At 43.7% G+C, this 10,852-nt stretch overlaps 2 pseudogenes; one reads left to right on the forward strand and one right to left on the reverse strand.

Moving 5' to 3' along the window:
- Window positions 1-255: 255 nt before the first annotated feature.
- Window positions 256-1,050, reverse strand: LOC147604938 (uncharacterized; annotated as a pseudogene).
- A 236-nt stretch (window positions 1,051-1,286) lies between these two features.
- Window positions 1,287-2,262, forward strand: LOC147604939 (uncharacterized; annotated as a pseudogene).
- The last annotated feature ends 8,590 nt before the right edge of the window (window positions 2,263-10,852 follow it).

Raw genomic sequence — 10,852 nt, forward strand, 5'->3', positions numbered from 1 at the left:
TTTCTTGTTTAGGATTTGTTTTGTTTTAAAACATACAGATAAATAAATAACGTTCTAGCTTCTCGCACATACTTAGGCTAATTAACTTACCGACAAATAATTAATTGTTTGACAATAGACAAATTCAGCGATGCAACGAGAACATATGTCAATATATATCATCAACAAATATATGTACATGTATATCATCAACAAATATATGTACATGTGTCTACAGTGTGTGGTGATCAATCCTCTCATATACAAAACAGATCACTAAGTATCACTACGTGAGCCATCACTACATGAGTTGCTACTATCAGACTCGGAATCATCATCAACATCAGCACTACCACCACCCGTGCCCCCAACCACAACACCACCATCACCACCGCCACCACCCGTGTCCCCACCCAGGATCACGCCGTCGCCGTCGCCCGCCTCAGACTCTCGTTGTCGCCCCTCGGCCTCCTGTCGAGCCACCTCTGTCATGTCCTCCTCGCCATGTTGCTCCTGCATTACTTAGTGAAATCAAATAAGAATATATTACAGTTAATATGAAAATAAACCACAAAATAAATTAGTAACCCACAAGTGGATCAGGCGTGTCCGAAAGTGTCGCCTGCAAAGTGCGGTACCCATAGTATGTAGCATACTCCATCTCCTGCGCCGTAGGTGCACGACCATAGTCTTTGGTCTGCATCAAGATAGAACCAAAGACTTATTGATTTCTTCATTCAATAATAGTATCTTTGAAAGTTAAAATTAGAATGATTTATACTCATCACAAATGTGGCCACAAATCCATCTCGACCCATCCGGCCTAGTCTAAATGTGTGACCAACTTGCAGTCTCTTTCATGCTGCCGTCTATGTAAATTTCATTAAACAAAATGACATCGATTAGAGAATACTTAGAATCAATCTATCAAAGTTCAAATTAATTCTAATATACATTATCAAAGGCACGCACCTTCTGCTGAGGAAAAGTGATTCGTAGGCGTCTCTCCTTGCAGAAGTATTGCCATGTCTCCATGCACATATCAGCCCTCCTCTTGTTTGTCTCCACCATACAGTAGCGTTTGTTTATTTTTCATATTGCATACCATAGAACTTGTTAGATTTCAATGTTTTCTTTCATGCATTGCTTTTTTCTTCTCGATCATTTGATTAATGACTCGTGTTTTTATGGTACTTAAAAATCAGATTCGGACCAATCAGAGGGTACACCACCACCTCCTACTCATGGTGATTGGGGTGCACAGAGTTCCAATACTGCACATGAACTCGTTTATGATGATTTCTACTATGACGAGTCTATTATATGCTGGTGCCTCGTTGTCGTGGCACATATCGGAGGCCACGACGGGAGTGCTTTTCACATGAGATGACTCATGGTACTTTTGAGCGAGCACCGCCACCTGAGGAGCGACATCAACCTATGGTATGTGACTGTTCTCCCTTAGTTTTATTATTGGTTATTTTATAAATCAAAGGCTCATATATAATGTAACCATATCATATATGTAGGTATATTCACTTGATGACGAGGATGACTTTACTATTAGTGGTGCACATGTCCCTCGCACACGGCATGGACAGGTCACTTGTTAGCTGCAGCTCGAGGTTTCTCGACATCCTCTACCTCCTGCTTTGGAGGCCGAGCTGGGTGGAGATCATTCATTGCCTACTCGTTTGCATTCTCTAGTACAGACGTATGATCGCAGACGATACGTAGGATGGCAGAGAGGATCACTTCCTTTAGATGGAGTGGTTTTCAGCTTCTGGGACAGTCGCTACATGATTGCTCCATCTACCATTAGTGCAGCAGGACGAGGCCTCTTTATTGCACAGGATTTACATGTGCCCCCTCGTTTCAGAGGTCACCCTTATGTCTTTTTGTGGACCTATATATAGATGGGGTCCATGGCATCAGCTTACTCGTTACATTCAGAGCATGAGTACTTATGGATTATGTCTCAATGCAGCCTCTCTTTCTGATAGAGGGATCACACATGCAGAAGGACAAAGACTCTATGTTGATGGAAGACCTTATTCTCAAGGAAACATAGCAGGTTTAATCAATAGTAGTCGAGGGATGAGTTCAAGAACCAATTGCACGTTTGTGGAGTGTGCGAATAGTCATGAACCAGAACATATGAGCAGGGATGTAGAAAGATACATAGTTGTCAATGCTATTAGATCATTACGTGCTGGTGATGAATTGCAGGTCAATTATGGATGGCGTAGACCTCCACGAGCATCCTTACTAGATGAGGATTGAGAGCTTCATTGCATACATTTCCTAATGTTATTAGACCTCTTGTACCCTAATTCTATATTTTAATTTGCACCACGTTCTCTACTGTCTCTATTTTAATTTGATAATCATTTTTTATTGTCTGTAACTGTTTTGTATCTATCTTTTCTTTTATATATAGCTTCTATACATGCATGTCCCAACGATTGTGTTTTATATAGAGGTCAGTACGAGGACGGTGTGACATGTCCAAAATGTCAAACTCCTTGTTATAAAGAGGAGAAAGGTAAGGTCCCTCGAAAGGTATTGAGACATTTTTCCCTGGCTCCGCGTATAAAACATATGTTCCAAAGTCCCGAATTAGCTAAGCTTATGACATGGGGAGCGGAGCACAACAAGAGCAAAGATGGAGTAATGCGAATTCCATCAGATTGTCCTGCATTTGAGCATATTGATCTGCCATGGCTAGACTTTGCAAAAGAACCATGCCATTTAAAGATGGGTGTAGCATTGGATGGCGTGAATCCATTTTCAATGAGATCAAGTAAATGGTCTACATGGCCAGTGGTAGTTATTAACTATAATCTACCCCCGTATCTCAGCATTAAGAAAGAGCATTTAATGCTCTCACTCTTAATTTCGGGAAAACGACAAGTTAAAGATCTGAATGTTTATTTGTCCCCTCTCATCGACGATCTTCAAGATTTGTGGAGAGGGATTGATGTCATATATGTCCAGAAGCATCGGTCAAAGACAATTCATTGTTCGTGGAATTTTAGCATGGACTATCCATGACTTTCCAGGATATGGTTTTTGCTCAGGTAAATGGTTTAAATATATATATTCTTTCATAAGTTTGTACGATGTTCATTACGCTAATCATCTTTGTTATGTTTTCCATGCAGGGATATGTACCAAGGGTTATAAAGCTTGTCCAATTTGTGGTGATTGGTTGAGATCGACTTATAGCAAAAACCTCAAAAAAATATATATATCTTCGACATAGACGATTTTTATCTGAGGATCATTATCTAGACAGAAGGCAAGCCATACATTTTAATGGAAAGGTAGAAGAAGGGAGATGTCCAATACCAATGACACCAAAGGATTGGTATCTAAAGTGGACTGTTGGACCCGCTATTGATCTGGAGTCGGAGATCATAAGCGGCGATGATGATGATGCTACTGTAAAGCAGCGAGTGAGAGGAAAACGTACTGTAGCTTAAAGTCCTTCGATATGGTATACTTTGGAATATTGGAAGGATTTGAGGATATGTCATCTTCTTGATCCCATGCACATATTCAAGAACGTTGGTCAAACCTTATGGCAACACCTCGTTGGCTTGAAAGACACAGCGGGCTGCAAGAAATGACTTAAAGGATTAAAACTCAAAGCCCAATCTATGGACACTTTATGATGAAACTCGACGTGAGACAACCTACGAGGAGCCTGCCCCATGGGTGCTCAAGACAAAAGAGCTGGAGACTATCAACAGGAAGATTTAGTCAATTTGTACGCCTACAGGATATGGAGCATCTTGTCGAAACATGTTCACTCTATAGATGACAAGAGCTTGTCTGGTTTAAAAACACACGATTGGCACAATTTTGTGAAGGTAAATCTATTCAGATCTTTGAAAGTATTTATTTTCTTGTATGTTTGTTGATCGGATTAATCATGTATGTAGCATGTTCTGCCCCTTGTTATTGATGGATGTACTACAAGAGGAGTCCGAGATGTGATATATCGCCTTGGATCGCTTGCAAGGTATTTATCGCTCATTAATTTTTAGTATAAAATTTTATTTCAGATCTTCTTTATTCAATAACATCTCTAATATCTTCTTTCTTTTACTGATAGATGGATTACATCTAAAGAGATTGCCAAAGGGTCAATTCCACAAAAGAAGCGTGAATGTATAGAGCTTCTTTGTTTAATGAAAAAGGAATTTCCAACCTACTTTTTTGATATCCAGGTTCATCTTCTAATCCATCTAGTAGACTAGATAGAGCCGATGGTATTGTTAGCACTCGATGGATGTTTTGGGTCCAGAGGTTTATGGGAGTATTGAAAGTCAAAAAGCAAGACCAGAGGGTTCTATGGCAGAGGGATGGATGCTTGAAGAATGCATGTATTACGTTTGTGAATACCTTGAGAAAACTGATTCTGAAGCTCCACGCGTATGGACAAATGAGTCGTCTTCTACCATGTATGACGAGGTATTGTCCGGTAAGGGAGTCCCTTTTCGACTTAAGATCCAAGATAAATTGGATATTTCTACTTTCATTGTCTATAATAGCAAATGCATGCAACAATTCGTTGATGAGTACAAGAAGGAACTTGCAAGAAAACGAGTTGGTAGACGTAAAAAGAGGAGATCCAGACATCAAACCAATGTAAATAACGACGGGGACATACCTACTTTCATGGATTGGTTATACACCTGTATGCAACGTGCGGTTAGTGATCATGAGCCAATCTCTACGGAACAAAGAGAGTTTATGATCGGGTGTGAAAAACAGGTAACTTGTTTGTTTTTGAAAACTCTGAACTAAACAAATGCATCTCAAAATTTTTTAATAATTTATGTTTTGGTGTAGGCTCGAATGTATACCAACATGTGGGCTTATGGACAACATCTTCGGATAAAATCTATTGACGACTTACGTCTAACTCAGGATTCTTGCGTTGTTGCCTCTTTTAAGCAATTATCACGTGCAAGTTCAAGAGACACAAATCTTATCAGTGAACTTGGTTACGTGGGAACCATAGTCGGCATTTATGAAGTATCATATCGTATCTTCAAGCAGGTAAATGAGATCTCTCTTCATGCAACAATAACATGTACCTGTTCCTGCTTTGGAGCAGCAGTTAGCTGCTCCTGTTCCTATCAAAGGAGGCTCTTGCCTCAGCCAAAAGCATATTCCCCACATAGCTGTACATAATTCATGAGAGTAGCCCACTAGAGGGGCATTACCATAGCTGAATATAGGTTAAGAGAGGCTGTGGGGAGCAAGCTCAACCCTCAATGCATAGAGAACAGGGAAGGGGAAGCTCCAATAGCTCTTAACCTGCAACAATCCACCTGAAAAACCACAAAAATGAGCCCAAGAGGAAGATAATCGAGCGCCCAGGGAAAACAACTGCAGCAAAGTACACCACCTGGTGATAATTGGAGGACCCAGTAGCTGTCCGACTGTTCAGACATCAGTCGTGGAGTGTCTCACTGCTGGCCGACTGGATGTATGCAGTCATGGGCCTCATGTGCTGCTGGCTGACTGTTGCTACAGTCGTGGAGGGCCTTTTCAATAGGCCGATTGCCCATGGGGGCATATAAATAGGCCCCCAACCCCATACCACTCAGTGTATCATATCGGGATCTTCTTGTGTATATCAGAGCAGAGTTACATGCCTACATCTCTCTCTCTCTTGTGCTGTTTTTTTGCATGCATTTTTTGCTCTTGTGTTCCCAGATCTGGTCATCATCTCCGCTGCGTATTCTGACAACAACCTGGGGACACAGAGGGAACTGTCAGCACCGGCGGGTGTTGTGGCTCGGCGCACTGTCAGCTCCTCATAAAGCAAGGTGTACATATCACACTCATTTCGTGGGATCTCTGGGATGAACCTCTCCCTCCTGATGTCGATCTTATCCACATTCACCTACAAAGGCTCCGGATGTCGGGCATTCCTCTCAAGGAGCTGGAGGTTGCAATGACAAAACACCAACCGCTCTAGCTGAGCGGTACTCAACCTATTCCTCTTCTTTGTATGGAAGAGGGCCCAAGTGCTCCAATTCCTCTCACATGGACTCGAACTGCAATCCTGTGAGAGCACTCGAATGGCGATGCTTTTTTGTTATTGAAATGCACATACAATTAGCACATTGTACAGTGTACTATGTAAATTGTAGTTAAGGGTAGTGAATTACCAGCGTGGGAGCATAATTTCCATACTTCTCCCACCATGAGACAGGCTGTAGCTAAGTCTCTCAAAGCTTTGTAGTCTCTCAACCAAAGCTCACTGTCTGGTTGCGAAAGGCCTGTTTCCACATGAAACCTTTAGGCCTGTTTCCCTTTGAAACTTCTGTCCTTTTTCCATACAGAACCATTCATGGCACCATTCAACAATAGTGCCAACAACAGCATACATCTAGTTACCTGTTCCCTCATGAAACAATCCCCCAGTCAACGCAAGCGCGATGGATGTGCGCGAGCGTTTGGGGTCTGGCAAGGCCGCCGTGAATTAGGCTGGAAAGGTCGATAACGGGAATAAGGGAGGACGTGGGAGGCGGCAAGGGAGGCGAGGTTTGTCGACGGTGGAGGGGAAGCAGGAATCGACGTGACTTTACGCTCGCCTGCTATTCCAGTCATTTTGCTGTGTTCCAGTCGTTTCATCACCTCTGGGTCGCTTGCTGTTCTAGCCGTCATCGTCATCACCTCAATGTAGCGTGCGGCACTTCACCTCGCCTGCCATTCGAGTCGTCATCACCTCCAGGTCGCCTCTAGCTCTACCTCCACAGTTTGCTGTTTGTGCATGATCGTTAATTGTGAGTACTCAGCATCGGTAAAAGGAGCCATTACTAATCACAGAGTTAATCACGCATTAATCATATGATTTAATAGCATCACATTAGGTAGCATGCCGTGCTTCACCTGTTCTCCCGCGCTGACATTCCTCACGGCCAGCCCCACCCGGGCGCCTCACAGTGCCAGTACCCGTACCGTCTCCACTCCGATCCCGCTGGATGCACCTGCGCCATATAATAAGCACGTAAAACATGAAGCAGTGATTCAATGAAACGAACCTGTGACAATGGCCAATTTGTCGGGTTGCAGCACGTGTCCACAGCCAAACATGGCAGAGCGGGAGGCAGCCCTCGCCCCATGGTGCATCTGCAGAAAGCCGCTGGGCGAGTTCTTCATGCCCTTTATGAGATGGAAGACGGAGCCGCCCAAAGCCCCCATGCCCTCTTCCAACAACAACAACAACTCCTCTGTTTGCATGCAACAACAGCTCCTCTGTGTTGCATGCAAACAGATTGTGAAGGTGGTGGCAACTAGATGTCCGTGATGTCAGCAAATGCGACGTCCAATGGCGTGGGAGAGGGGTGGTGTGTTTTGGGGGGGCTATGATTTGCTGCTTACATGAGAGTGGGGAGTGCTAGGCACATAAGTACTTTGCATGCAAAGGAAAGGCACGAAAGGAGGCAGGTAGGGAGGCAGGGAGGGGCGTTGCTATGGAGGAGAGAAGAGAAAAAGGTGGAAGAGAGGAGGCGGCAGGGTGAAAAGGCTGAGAGCTCTAAAATGCTGAGAGCTCTACCCAGAAACACTGAGAAGCTCACTGCGTTTACTTGCAAGCCGACTCCAAGCCTCGACGTAGAGGTGGCAGAGAGAGAGAGAGAGAGAGAGAGAGAGAGAGAGAGAGAGAGGGAGGGAGGGAGGGAGGGAGGGAGATGATGCATGCATGGCATCCCCCCTCATCCATTTGCATGTTTCTAAATGTCCACCACCGCGCCCAGAAACACTGAGAAGCTCTCTGTGTTTACTTGCAAGCCGTCTCTAAGCCTCGACGTAGATTCTTGCCCTGAAATGCTGAGAGCTCTGCCCAGAAATACTGAGAAGCTCTCTGCGTTTACTTGCAAGCCGACCCCAAGCCTTGACGTAGAGGTGGCAGAGAGAGAGAGAGAGAGAGGGAGGGAGATGATGCATGCATGGCATCCCCCCTCATCCATTTGCATGTTTCTAAATGTCCACACCACCGCGCCCAAAAACATTGAGAAGCTCTCTGCGTTTACTTGCAAGCTGACTTCAAGCCTGGACGTATATTCTCGCCCTGAAATGCTGAGAGCTCTACCCAGAAACGCTGAGAAGCTCTCTGCGTTTACTTGCAAGCCGACTCCAAGCCTCGACGTAGAGGCAAGAGAGAGAGAGAGAGAGAGAGAGAGAGAGAGAGAGAGAGAGAGAGAGAGAGAGAGGAAGATGATGCATGCATGGCATCCCCCCTCATCCATTTGCATGTTTCTAAATGTCCACCACCGCTCCCAGAATCACTGAGAAGCTCTTTGCGTTTACTTGCAAGCCGACTCCAAGCCTTGATGTAGAGGCGGCAGAGAGAGAGAGAGAGAGGGAGGGAGGGAGGGAGGGAGATGATGCATGCATGGCATCCCCCCTCATCCATTTGCATGTTTCTAAATGTCCACCACCACTCCTTGATGTAGAGGCGGCAGACAGAGAGAGAGAGAGAGAGAGAGAGAGAGAGAGGGGGGGAGGGAGGGAGATGATGCATGCAGAGAGAGAGAGGGGGGGAGGGAGGGAGGGAGGGAGATGATGCATGCATGGCATCCATTTGCATGTTTCTAAATGCCCTTGATGAGATGGAAGAAGGAGCCGTATGTATATATATATATATATATATATATATATATATATATATATATGTATGTATATATATATTTCTAAATGCCCTTGATGAGATGGAAGAAGGAGCCGTATGTATATATATATATATATATATATGTATGTATATATATATATATACATACATATATATATATATATATATATATATATATATATATGTATGTATATATATATATATACATACATATATATATATATATATATATATATATATATATATACATACGGCTCCTTCTTCCATCTCATCAAGGGCATTTAGATAGATATATATATATATATATATACATACGGCTCCTTCTTCCACCTCATCAAGGGCATTTAGAAACATATATATATATATATATATATATATAGAGAGAGAGAGAGAGAGAGAGTAAAATGATTTTGGATTTTTGAAATAAAAAGTGATTTATTTTGTTATATATGTGTGTGTGTGTGTGTGTGTGTGTGTGTGTGTATAAGATTTAAATAAAAAAGATTTGGATTGTTCTCGAAGAGCCCCCCGCGATGGATACCATGCGAATAGGACTGTAGCCGTGCAGCTCTGGGGAGAGCCCCCACGATGGTGGATACCCACCACACCCACGAGAGGGGGGGGAGGGAGGGAGGGAGATGATGCATGCATGGCATCCATTTGCATGTTTCTAAATGCCCTTGATGAGATGGAAGGAGCCATATATATATATATATATATATATATATATATATATATAGAGAGAGAGAGAGAGAGAGAGAGAGAGAGAGAGAGAGTTAGAGAGTAAAATGTACTCCAGTCCACGTCCACATTCGATAGTCCGTACCCATATAATGGTGATCCTAATATGAGCGCACAGTCGTCCTGCCACGTGACACATCATCGGTGTGCGTTTGTCTAAAGGTTGTCTGGTAGCTCCCGTCGCTCAGCTATGCAACTGTGTTAATTGACTGAAGGCCTCACCCCCCGTCTGCGTTGCAAACCAAGCCTAGAACTAGGATAGCCTCTGCAGAGTGTGCATCGAGGTGGCCAGCTTTGAAGGCAAGCACGCAAAAGGAGGTATAATTTGACAGTAGGAGGTAGAAGAAGGTTTTAAAACACACACAAAAATGCACTGCAAACCAGAACTAGTACTGCACTGTCACCTTGAACTCGATGCATTCATGGATGGGAGAGGAGGCTATTCATGAACGTCTCGATGTCAACGATGCGGCCAATGGTAGCCCCTTCGCCATGGCCTCTGCAGAGTGTGCATCGAGGTGGCCAGCTTTGAAGGCAAGCATGCAGAAGGAGGTATAATTTGATAAGTAAGCAATGCCATGTTCGGCTTGGTTTTATAATTTGATAGTAGGAGGTAGAAGAAGGTTTTAAAACACACACAAAAATGCACTGCAAACCAGAACTGGTACTGCGCTGTTACCTTGAACTCGATGCATTCATGGATGGGAGAGGAGGCTATTCATGAACGGCTCGATGTCAACGGTGCGGCCAACACAGCCCCTTTGCCATGGCCAGAAGGAAACGATCGATCACTACCTTGGTTTTTGTTGTGATAGCCCATGGGACCAAATCCCTTCTGCATTGACGTCTATTGCCTTGCAATTGATCCCGCGACCTGCATGATGATCGGCGTGTATGTTGAAAGGCTTCTTGGTGTTGGTGGTGACCAAGAGAGCATTGCCCCTCATACCTCTTATGCTCGAATTATTGACATGAATGCCTTCAAGAACAGATTTCTTTATGAAAGTTGACACAATATGTGTCCTCTACATGGGGAACATGCATGTTGTTGAGACAAAGAGAGTGGTTCTCACAATAAGTGTAAGGGAGTTCACTACAGGAGTAGTTTAAAACTCTTTGATCTATGAAGCTTGATGTTTTAAATATACCCATTCTGTTAACTTCAAGGTAATAAACTATGCCTTGGCCAGAAGGAAACGATCGATCACTGCCTTGGTTTTTATTGTGATACCTGAGAAGCCCATGGGACCAAATCCCTTCTGCATTGATGGCTATTGCCTTGCAATTGATCCCGCGACCTGCATGATGATGGGGGTGTATGTTGAAAGGCTTCTTGGTGTTGGAGAGCATTGCCCCTCATACCTCTTATGCTCGAATTATTGACATGAACGCCTTCAAGAACAGATTTCTTTATGAAAGTTGACACAATATGTGTCCTCTACATGGGGAACATGCATGTTGTTGAGACAAAGAGAG

This window comes from Cibotium barometz, chromosome 60 (assembly GCF_041138505.1).
Source record: "Cibotium barometz isolate CiBa-2024 chromosome 60, ASM4113850v1, whole genome shotgun sequence".
NCBI classification, from domain to species: Eukaryota; Viridiplantae; Streptophyta; class Polypodiopsida; order Cyatheales; family Cibotiaceae; genus Cibotium; species Cibotium barometz.